The 12,638-nt window shown below is 40.1% G+C and overlaps 1 pseudogene; it reads right to left on the bottom strand.

The window, feature by feature from the left end:
* The window catches only part of LOC132233830 (ADP-ribosylation factor 1-like), a 72,262-nt pseudogene extending 60,083 nt beyond the window's left edge, over positions 1 to 12,179 (bottom strand).
* Positions 12,180 to 12,638: the final 459 nt, after the last annotated feature.

Here is a 12,638-nt window from a genome sequence, read left to right as displayed (position 1 = left end):
CACTGACATAACTTTTAGGTTCAGTGGCCCTGAATCACATCTACGTAGAGCAAATGGTAAGAGAACAGCTGTTCCTATTAAGAGTTCACCATATCAAGTCAGCTGGGTAAGGAGGAGAAGGGCTTTTTTGATTTTTCTTGGTTTGATGGTGTTCTGCTTATAAAACAAATTCTATTTTTTCCTATAATTATGTTAAATTATTGTCTCCAAAGAAACGTTTGGCATCCGGGTGCCCTCTGCTCTGTCTTCCCCCAGCAAGCATGCCTCACATGCAGCCTGGGAGGGCCACTGGTGGTACAGCAGGGTGGTGTGGCAGGAGGCTGGCCAGGCTTACCCACAGTTCGCCAGTGTAAAGAGTATAATCCGACTGTAGCCTGGGAGTGGTTACTTTGATCTCGTAAACCATAATCATGCTTGTCAGAAAAGGGGAGGGGGGATGATGGAAATCACTGCAAGTCAAAACTTTTGCTGAAAGATAAGATGCGATGATCTTCTGCTAATTATGTTACTGCAATTAAGAAGTTGGGGCTGATCGCTCAAAGCTCCCAATCCATAGAAATCAGCAGCCGTGCTAGTTGAAATGCTAACATCCTGTGACCTGTTTTTAATTGACTTCCCTCCTCCCCACCCTTCAAAGCGGGGCTCTGCCAAAGCCACCAGCCTCCGACTTTGAAGCTTCCTTGAAAAAGAGAGAAAAAAACAAAGGCCAAAAGTCAAGGGCTTTCAACTACATATGTTTTAGGCCCAATTTACAGAGGTCTTTTTTTTTTATGTTCTAGAAAGGTTACTTATAGTGAGTCCTTTGATCTGGAAAAACAAAAACAGAAACTGGGACACCCCATATTGATCATGTTTTTCAGAAATCTCATTTAACAGTTGGTCTAATCACCAATGTCTGCTTTCCTAATGTTTTCTGAAGGTTGCAGTTTTATATTTCTGATAGGTACAGAACAGATCAACTCTTTTTTCTTTGAAAGACTTCTTCTGTAATGTATTTATCACATAACGGCCAATGGCTGGCTCTATTGGGCAAGACCTTTGCTAAACCCTATGGACAGGCATCTGTGGCTCAGCTGTAGTTCCATGAGTTCATGCTCTGTGCTCAGGAAACACATCATCATCTACTACCCCTCTTGCAATATAATATTTATATTATGGAAATAAAATCCCAACAATTTGATATTAAATTGATCATTTGCCAAGTTCAGACATTCATGGAAAATGTTTACAAATTTGTGGAACGAAACAAGGTATCCCGGCCCATTTGTAAAGAATATGTTGAAAGCAGATTCCAATAAGTGCTCAAAACTTTAAAAAGGCCGTGGGGGGAACTCCCAGAAGACTTACAAAGTCTTGGTTTCTTCAGGGCTGGAATATGATGCAGCCCATTTAGTGTTGGTCCCGTTCGTGGGTCTGCCAATGAAAGCTACCAGCTATTTTTATATTGCTGTCATCTCACTTTGACAATGTAGAAGGTCCTGGGTTCTGTGGAGAGCAGTAACTCACGCTTTGACAAGACTTTTCTATTAGACACTCCCTCCCTGAGATAGTGTAAGCCTCACTCAGTCCTATAAGTACGATTGCTCTCTCTATTTTAGAGATGTAGATACTGAGACTCACAGAGATTTTCGTAAGTTTAGTAAGTAGGTGAGCCAAGATGAGATCTTCCGATTCCATATTTTTGTACATAGTATGTGCATCTCTTCTCTCATGTATCTAGGCTTAATGTCCACAGGAGTAGGGTGGGCAGTGTCCATCCTGTACCCCTTTGCTGACACTCTAGTCAAAATCCTCTATGTTCTTTATTCTGGGAAATTTGCAAGTTTCATATCACCCAAAAAAGGATACCGTGGCATTCAAATTCATTCAGTCACCATTTTTGAGCACCACTGTGTACCAACCTCTATTCTAGACATGAGGATACAGCAGTGAACAGGTCAGAAAAGGTCAGTCCCTCCTCTTGGGTGGGAAAGTTAGAAAATAGATGTGCAAAAATGAATATCCTTTTCTACAGTTATAAGTGTTATGGAGAAAGCAGAGCAAAGGGATATGTTAGAGAGTGGCAGTGGGGGGGGGGGGCTGTGAATTGGAGGTGATGATTTAGGTGGTATGGGAGGTAGTTGTTTTAGTAGGGTGTTCACCTGTCAGCCTGCCTAAAACATTCAAATGCACATGTTTTATAAGGTTTTTCTAGCCAGCGTATGGATTCAGGCTATATATTGCATGAAGTCTTTCATAGGGAATGGTTTTCATTTTACAAATTAAAAATAAACTAAGACAGAGAGAAGTTAAGGTACTTGATCAGCATCACACAGATGATATGTGCAAGGTCAGAGCTAGGACATAGGTGTCCTGACTCCCACACTTGAGCTCCTTCCATCACCCCGAACAGTGTTGATCTGTAGGAATCATGCACCCTTGTCACAGCAGCATGGCCGTGACATTCCAAAGACCAAGCAGGAAGACTAATATCATGTTCTTAATCACTCAGAGCCACAGTCCTTGGCAAGATGCTCACCCTGAACATGCTGGTATGCACGTGGCCATCATAAGCGTCCAGATTATTGGTAAAAAAAAAAAAAAAAAAAAAAAAAAAAAAGAAGAAGGAGGAATCAAGCAGATTTTAGCCATTGCTGTAGAAACTGCATGTGTGTGGCAACTGAGTATGGATTTTCCAGAACTCTGAGGACCTCTGTGATGATTCTTTGTGGAGAACTATAGACAAAGGGTTTGGCAAGGCCGGTGGTTCTCAGGCCACATGTGCCATGGAAACCGAGCCAGGTCAGCTTAGACCAAAACAGTCATTTGGTCTAGTTCCCAACACTTCACCTCTCTGTCTCTATGTTAGACCTGGAAACACAAACTGGCCTCAGACAAAGCCATTCGGCCACATGTGCTAGACCTGGCCTCTTCCATAGCCTGTTGTTTCAGCTCATTTCATCATCGTTGGCTCTCCCCGTGGAAAAGTACTTTCAAATAATTGAAGCAGCAAAACATTGTACTTTCTCACCATAGAAAAAAATGCATGCTCATTGCAGACAAGTGAGAAATTATTGAAGTATACAAAGAAGAAATTTAAATTGCTCAATTTAATCTGACCACCTGACAATAATCATTAGTAAATAGAAAGTAAAGTTCCAGTCTATTTTTTTATAACTTACAATACTTTTACAAAAAAAAATTGGATCATACTATAAATTGCTTTGTAACTGGCTAATTTTTTATTTTTCTTAATACAATAATAATATAATTTGAATTTTTGTTGACTGCCTACTACATTTCAGCTACAAACATTCTATGAAGCAGCTGCTACAATTCCTACCTCACAACTGAAGAAACAAGTGTTCTGAGATGGTTTATTCTTCACCTCCATTGTCTTATGAGATAACCTCATTCCTGGCCAGGTCTCACATTTCATTTGTAAACTCTAGCTCAACATTATATTATGAGCCTGATCTTTTCTCTCAGCTTTAGACTTTTACATCCAGTTGCTTACTTGACATCTCAGTTTGGTTCTCAAAAGTGCCTAGGATTCAACTCATCCAAAATCAGGCAGGGGAGCTCTGCATTGTGAGGCATGGAGCAGCACCTCATCACCACAGATGTGGTCTGAGCTACGGCCTCAGCTGGTCTCCAGCAATGCACTTTTGACTTTCTTGGATTTATTCTCAACAGCAACCAAGGGATCTTTTCAAAATGCAAATACGATTATGCTACCACTAACTTAGAGCATTTGAGTGACTTTTCTCTGCTCTTCAGGTGCAGACCAGAATCCTCACTGTGACCCACAAAGCCTCGGCTCACGTCATGCTCCCCATGCCCTGCACCCCAATCACACTACATATTTAGATGTGTCTTCCTTGATCCTCTGTGACCAAGCCATATTCCTATATTATTTACTGTCTTAGCACCATGCTTCTCTTTTTTTGTAGCACTATCATTATAATATACCTATTTATATGATTCTTTGATTAGACTGTAATGCCATTAGACTGTAAGCTCCCTGAGGGTAAGAAAGGTATCTATTTGTGTCTATCATTATATCTTTATTGCCTAGAGCCCTGCATGGCACATATTAGTTAACAAATATGTGCTGGATGAATAAGCTGTGTGATGTGTTTAGATTTACCCACCTGAAATGGCTGAGCCAAAATGGAACCCAATATTCTTCCTATTACATCATAATATCAAGAAGGCATGAAGCATTAAACACATGTATACAAAGTGTTTACTAGTATCCTCCACCATGCCTGACCACTTCCAAAATCTCTGCAGTACCTCTGTATACTCCGACAACCCTACCTAAAAACAACAAGGGGAGGATTTCCATTGCTGAAGAGAATATAGTGGTTCTAACATTGTGTTGATCCATACATCTTAGAGTAAACATATGCTTTGATTACTATCTAAGCCTAGACACTGGGGAGAAGAGTGAAGAAGAAAGCATGGCGCCAGGACAGAATATGGCGAGGCACAAGGGCAAAGCAAAGTGACAGCAGCAACAAGGACAGGTTTTGCCTGGTTGGTGGTGTGTGGGCAAAGAGGAGTGGGAACCACAGACTATTTCACCTGGAAGAGACCCCGGAGACCCTCTAATTCAGCCTTCTCACTTTACAGATTTCCACGATGTGGTCATGTTCACATATTTAGCCCCAGAACTAGATCCTACACGCCTCCAAGTACTTTTATATTAGCCTATTAATAAGTGCTAATTGAATGTCCACTGTAAACATCCATATACTTAATATGGGAAATGTAGGAAAAGGAATCTAAAAGTTAGTGAATTAATAATAATGAGGACTAGTAATAATGACAGCATTTGGGGTTTACACATTGTGTTAATGTTAGCAAATTACTTTTGTGTACTTCCTATCATGCAATCCTCACAAGGTCAGGGAAGTAGACTGAGCATGGTTGTCACATGCTAGGTAGGAGGGAAGACAGCATAACTTGTCCAAAGCACAGGAGGGTCACTTAATGTTAGAGCTTAGCATCAGATTCAAATTCCCAGTCTCCAAGTTCAGTGATATTTCCTTAGCCTCTTGCCTCTGAATTAAGTATAAAAACTTATGTTCTCCAATATGCCTATGAAGTTTCCCACAGCAGTGGAAGCTCACCTTCCTCATTTAATAATGTATTGGAAATAATGCAGAACCTGACCTCTCCTAGGCTCAGTCCTTTCCTCTCTCAGGATCAGGCTGGTTGCCAGGTCTCAAGGGGCAGTGATTCTGTGCCAAGTTCAGCAGGGAGCATTGGATTAAGATTCTCATGTTGACAGCAATTTTATCTTGTGAAGATGCAAGGAGCCTGCCTTACACATTCCTTTCACACCTGGGAAGATCAGAATATATTCCTATTTGCAAACATACATACCTTGATATGCATATCATAAAAAACAGAAACGTGCCTTCTTTCAAAATAATTCACTATTACCCTTCCATTTCAGTCATTTGTGAGTTTTGGGTATATTTTTCTTTCCAGAGTCCATGGAAAGGTGTTTGTTTTCCCCTCTCTTTTAACCAGTTGGGTGCCAACATCTTTCCTTCTCTTGATCTGACATAAGTCCAATGTTTTGTTTCTGTCTGCTATTCCAGCTGGTAACCTGCAGGCAGTTGGATGAAAGAAGCTTTCTCTCAACTCAGGCAATGCTCCAAGTCCCACCCCAAACACAGATACACACACACATACACAAACACTGTGGAGTACAATAGTTTGACGTACAGGATGCTCTGCAGAAAGGGGGCAGTTCACTTCCACCCACGGTCCCCTGTAGGCCTGTCCAGGGCAGTGAAATTGGCTGCTATCTGTGCAAATCAGCATCCTGGAAAAGGAAGGTCTGGGTCAAGAGGAAGGAATATCCCATCCTGAGGAAGAAAGATTAGGTTTGTTCTGTATGATTTCTTGGGGGATGGCTTCCAAATTTACAATGCACCGCAGCTCTTAATTTAGCTTGCTATCAGTCTAAGATTACTAAACTCTATTTAGAAGAAAGACACATTCATTATTGTTATTAAGCAATCTAATTTTAGAAGTATTACTGGAATAAAACTCAGGAATATGATAATATTTAACTAGAAATGTGACTAATAAAGCTCCCCATGTTTCCACATTTAGGTATTAAAGATGGTGATTAAAGGTAAATAGTGAAGCAGGGAAACTCTTTTGGGTGATACAGTAAAGAATGAATTGCTTTGGGCAAGCATTGTTTGATGGAATGGGCCACTCAAAGGACAGATTGCCTTTTCAGATTTGGTCACATTTCATTTAGATTAGAAGCTGAATGTGCAGCATATTCTTTTTATTTAGGCTGGATGGAGACCATGGGTCACTCCTAGTTATCACAGGACATGCATAACTCCTTCAACTAGAAACCATCTCCAATCCAGCAAACTGGGGTCAGAGGCACAGATGAGATGTTGAGACTAGGCAGCCTCAAGTGACTGGAACCTGCACTCAAATCCAGTGTATAATATAGTTTGTTAACATGATAAATTTCCTTCCTCCCTTCTTATAAGCGTACATCTCTTTGTTGTTGTTATTTTGTTTTCTTGCTTAATTGTTTTGACCAAGACTTCCAAAACAATGTTAACTAAGGATGATGGTTATAATTACTTTTGTCTTTTTTTTTTTTACTTCAATGAGAAAACTTGTGGTTTGTTTTTAATCATGATGCTGGCTGAATGTTTGTATTCTGTCTGTCTCTGAAAGTTGAGGCACTAATTGGTAGTCCTTGAAGAGAATTTTGGGGCCCAGTATTTCATTCCCTTTATGATTTAAGACCGGTGTGGTTCTCAGCCACTGCAGCCTCACCTCCATCAATACCTAATTATCCTTGTCTACGTCTCCAGGACCAGTTTTTAACTTGGTGAAACGTTTGGAAGTCTAGCCTGGCATGCTGGGAGGTAGCAGTAATTTGTCGTTAATGATGTTCCATCACTGGACTTAGGCTCCGGCTATGGCACGTGAATTTCTGCCTTATTCCCAAGATTTCGCCTTCACCTTGTGTCAAGTTCTAGTAAGTGACTCTCTGTGCCTGAGTGTCTGTCTCTATAAATTGCCTATGACTGATAATGGTTAATGTAGTGGCTCTGGACCACAGAACCCGGGTTGAAATCCTGTTTCTACTTATTAGCTGTTTGACCGTAGGCATGTTATTTAATGCTTTTGAGCTTTCTCATTTGTCAAATTAGGGTACTAGTACTTGTCTCACAAGGTTATTGTGAGCTTTAAACTAAATAATGCATGTAAGGCCTTAGAAGGGTGCCTGGCACATAGTATGACACTCACAAAAGGCTTGTATTATTATTATGCGGGGAAAATGTAGTAGTATTATTGCCCATTTTGAATTGCACCTGACTTTCTTTTATCAACCCCCTTCTCAAGGTGGGATGGCCACTACTTGATGCTCATCTTGGTGGTTGGGGATTTGCTGTTGGGCTTGCTTTGGCAGGTCACCCCTATCAACATGTTGACCTTTGGCATAGTGAGTGTCCTGTAACTAGCATACTGCCTGACCGCAGGTGACTGTATTCTAGCTGGTGGTGGTTGAAACTGTTTTCAAAGATACACATCTGAGTTTAATTCTACTGCTCACCTTCTATCCCACTGCTGCAAGCCTTCTACCATCTAAAGATTTTGCTCAGGATATTCATGGCCTTTTTTATATATAAAAAAAAATAGCATCTGACAAACTCATATAAGCTATGTTAGTGCTTTTCCAGAAGTGACACCAATTTTTGATAAGGGACATTGCTCCAGCTCACTTCTGTTTATCCTGAACCAGAGTTCACAAACATAAAAACATGGTAATTAATCAATTCATTGATTCAGCCCATATTTATTTGACCTGTGATCCAGGATTAACACCGTGCCACGACATAAAAATAAATATGAAATAATATAAATGATGGCCACTGCCTTTGAAAAATTTACAGTTCAGTTCAATAAGACAAAGACCACGGTTAGCCGAGGTGAAGCTGTGAAAGTGAAGGTGTGAGTGGACAGCCTCAGAGGGAAGTGAGGTCTCAGTTGAATCATGCAATTTTTAAGTAGGGTTACAATGAGTTCGGAATATTTTTCTAGAGTCAGTGTTTGCTCTTCCCTTTTTTAAAATTAGTTGGGTTCCAACATTTTCTTTTTCGTTCCCTTTCTCTGAGGAAACAGGAGGGTATTCCAAATGAGGCACTAAGACTGTCAGTAGATTCTGATTTGGTGATATTAATCAACTAAAGGAATCAACACAGTTGCCTTATTCAGCTATTCCTGTATCATTTTCATTCTTTCCCCTTATCCATCTATTATCTGTACCTTTCTTCACTTACTAGGTTTAAGTCCCTGCTTTTGTTTAAATAACTTCATTAAAATTTTGTCATCACTATCTTAAAAAGAAAAGTAGTATACCTTGCCATAAAAAGATAACACAAGATACACACAACTATTTACATAAAATTGTTAACCCATAAATCACCTCGCATTGCCTCAGTACCAGCACGAGGAGACTCTGGCCCTGACCTTCTGATGTTCCTCTGGAAAGGAGCCCTGAAAAGTTCGTTGAGGTCTCTGTTCAAATTCTGCTTGACAATTCCACGACCCCAGCTCTATTCCCCTGCCATCACTCTGTTCTTTACTTTGTTTTATTTTCTTCGTAACATGTACTATTTTCTAAAATTACATTGTTTGTTTACTGTCTTGCTGTCTATTTTTTATAACTAAAATGTGAACTCCAGAAGAGCAAGGACTTTGTCTTATTCACTGTTGTTCCACAAACTCGGTGTATGTTCAACACCCAATTGCCAGACTTTTCTAGCAATATAGTAAGAAGCGGCTGTGATGCAAAAGTTTGGGCTTAGATGAAATAACCTTACTTGCTAGCTCAGCACTTCATGGCCTGATTTTTTTCTTTCCTGTGTCCTTGGTGGTCTACTATGACTTTGGGCTTTGTTTACCCATGTGGGCTCACGGGACCTTTTTACTTCTCTGAACCTGTGTAGTGCTTCAGAATTTTGGGCTCTACTCTTTTGCATTCATTTACTTCTTCATTTTAAAGCCAACCTACTGGCTCCAATTCCTTTCCTACACAGACTACCCAGCAGGTCCCTGACTGGGTTCCCCTGTTCCAATAGATCCCTGGCCTGCCCATCATTATGCATCCAAGTGGCAAAGAAGCCAGATAGCATTTGTCCAGGAAAGGGCAGCTAGAACAATTCAACCATCCTGGATGGTACACTGTAATATTAAAAAATAACAATAATAACAGCAAGCACCTTTGTCTACCTGTGCCAAGAGTAGCTTTAGCTAAAGGCCTAGCTATGTCCCTCAATTTTAGTTCTTGAAGACTTGACCTTTAATTCGTAAGGCAATAGATATAGAATCATCAAGAATGTCCTCTCAATAGATTAGATGATTTTAAATGGATTTAGCTTAATTTTTAACCTTATTTTTTAAAGTGTTTTGCTTAATATTTTTATGCCAATCAGAATCTTTAAAGAGCGAATACGATCTGTGAGCAGTGAAATGTTTAAGATATTTCCATCTAATTTTTTATTCTTCAAAGAACATATTTACTTTTTCCTTCCTAATTAGATAACGGTGAGTCAGGGGATCAAAGTACATGCCTACTTCCTGTGACAGATCCAGTACTTGCTAAGGCTGGTTGATTAAAGAAGCCATGCTTCTTGGTGATAAATGACTCTGAATCTACAAGAAGGCCCATGCACTTCCAATAAAATCTTTCTGTCATTGAAGAGGAAACAAGGTGGCAAATTTGAGAATGGATGATAATGAATAGTATTGGATGCTATTTATAATGAGGGGCACAGGAAGTTAATTAATTGTTTTCAGTACGATGAGTTAGCTGATCCCAACACAGAAAATGCATATGATTTTGTAAATGAAAAATATTTTTCAAAGGGCTGAGAAATTTTTTGGTTTTAGTAAAGTTAGGAGGAAAGCATGTTGAGTGGTAAAAAAAAAAAATGACAACTGGAAACTTTGATTATAGACAAAGATGATTATTTTACATATGTATTATTTTAATAAAGTAAGTAACTTAACACAGTATTTGAAGGAGCTTGGGCATGCATTTGTAGAAAATAGGACCCTTCTAACTTGGTACTGATTATCAGTGACATAAAATAATGTTATATTCTCCAAATACACAAAGCATTTACTCTGTGGGAGTAAGTTTGAAATGTGATGGTAACTGACCTAAGCTACAAAGATACTCTTTAATGCACTGTGGGAATATTTTATTAGTGAATACCCGTGTGGTCTGAAAGAGTTCATTGATGTAGTTTGCTAAAGGGCCTAACTTGTTCCCAGAGAGTCATTCACAAACTGACAGGATTTGGCTGATTATGGAAAAGAATAGTCCTCACAACAAAAGTGAAAATTGCAAGAGCTGCTGATAGGAGGCCCAAAGTCAGGAAAGGACCATCTGATTCTAAAAGGCAAACTATTGGGAAAATAGTCAGAGGCATCACCGATAGGGTGGCCTCTCATCAAAACAAAACCATTTGCATAGTGCCTCCTGTACTTACTTTTCTTGATTCTTACAAATCAACAGGTTTAAAATGTTTAAGTGATTTGATGAAGATGCTAACGAGAATCCTATATAATGAAAGGCTAATATGCAAATCGTCCCCTTGACCAGGAGTTCGACTGGGAGTTCAACCAGGGGGCAGGGCCGGCCCGCCAACTGCCCGCGGCCCCTCACCAGGCTGGCTTGGCCCAGAACAGGGCGGTCCGGCTAGACCCCACCCATGCACAAATTTGTGCACCGGTCCTCTAGTAGTTATATATTTATCTATATCCTGTGATGTGCTAGGCACTTTTGTTACTTGTTTTCCATGCATTGTCTGACTAACCTGGGAGAGGGGTTCTGAATCCCATCCATGGTCACATAGCAGGGAAGTGGCAGAGTTAGGATGAAGCCTCAGTGTGCGGAGTTTAGAGGCAGAAATCTTGGTCCCACTTAACAAGGCAAGTCTTGAAATACAGTCCTCGACATCCAAGTCCACAGCTCCTTTTCACTACTCCCCATCCCAACCCCTCCTTGCCTCAGCATCTGGGATAAAAGTATGTTCAGCTTTATAAGAAACCTCCAAACTGTCATCTGAAGTGTCTGTATCATTTGCATTCCCATGGCAATGAATGGGAGCTCCGATTGCTCCACATCCTCACCAGCATTTAGTGTATTTTAATAGGTGAGGAGTGGTAACTAGTTGTTGTTTTAATTGCCGAACAACATATGATGCTGAGAATCTCTTCATATGCTTGTCATCTGTAATCATCTTTGGTAAGATGTCTATTCAGATCTTTTGTCCGTTTTTTTAACCGGGTTGTTCATTTTCTTATTGTTGAGTTTTGAGAGTTCCTTGTATATTTTGAATGACATTCCTTTTCATATATGTCTTCTGTAAACATTTTTCTCAGAATTCTGTGTTCTTTAATAATCATTGATTCACTTACCTGTGTTTTAATTCCCAAGAAAATGAAAGACTAGTTCCAGAAATTATATCAAATGAAAACATCAAATCTCAATGCATTGTTTCAAGAAAAATGAATAAGCAATAAAGATAGTAAAATTACATTACTCCTAGCAAAGTGTACTCCAACATACATTCCAAAAAACATTAGTCTGGTGAGGATTTCAGATGTTTTTGATGTAAAATAAGTTTGTGATGAGTTAGGTTAAATACAGCCGATTAGGTTTCTTAGTAGCACGCTGCGTCTGAGCCTTTATGTTGATGTTCGTTGTGATGGGGAGAGGGAAATGGTACCTAAGTTTCCCCAAAGTTGTTTAAGCACAGGACCCTTATTTGAGACATGTCTAGAAGAAGCTAATAGGGTGTAACAGTCAGGGTTCTCTAGAGACACAGAACCAATGGGAGATATGCATGTATATATGACGGGAATTGGCTCAGACAGGTATGGAGGCTGAGAAGTCACACTGTCTGCCATCTGCAAGCTGGAGACCCAGGGGAGCCTGTGTGTAATTCAGTCCAAGTCTGGAGGCTGAGAACCAGGAGCGCCAATGTCTGAGGGCAGCATAATTCTTTCTTTTCTTGCTGACCTACATAGCGGACCGAGTGTCTCAGGGGCAGAAGCAGAATCTTACACTGTACGTAGCACACGGCCAGGTAGGAGTTTTTCAAGATGACAGTGAATATTGAATCCATACTCTCAGTTTTCTTTCATTCATGTGGCTTTGACATTCATTTCCATTTGAAAAATAAAAGGGGACCAAGACCACAACCGGAGAAAACTGTCGCCGAGGTAAAGGGGCACTTAGACATTAGCTGGAGCTGAGCACAGAGGCTGGAAAGGATCATGCACAGTCTGTCGCGGTGCCTCAGTCACCTTAATGATCCGCACAGCTAGTGGCATAATTGATTGGGCCACTGGGAACATTATTGATCACGGAGATGACCAGAATAATTGGAGCAGCCAAATTGTTGCTCAGCCTAGTAAACATGTGCCTATTGATGAGTGTTCTTAAAAGTTAGTGACTTTTTCTTTATTTGTTACAGAATTCTGGTGTTGGAAAGGATCTTAGAGATCATCCGGCACAATATTTTTATTTTATAGATAAAATAATTTAGTTCAGAGAGATTAAAAGTCTTTCCCCAGAACATGTG

This window comes from Myotis daubentonii, chromosome 4 (genome assembly GCF_963259705.1).
Source record: "Myotis daubentonii chromosome 4, mMyoDau2.1, whole genome shotgun sequence".
Lineage (NCBI taxonomy): Eukaryota > Metazoa > Chordata > Mammalia > Chiroptera > Vespertilionidae > Myotis > Myotis daubentonii.
The sequence above is the reverse complement of the archived record's forward strand: the minus strand, read 5'-3'. Positions and strand labels throughout refer to the sequence as shown.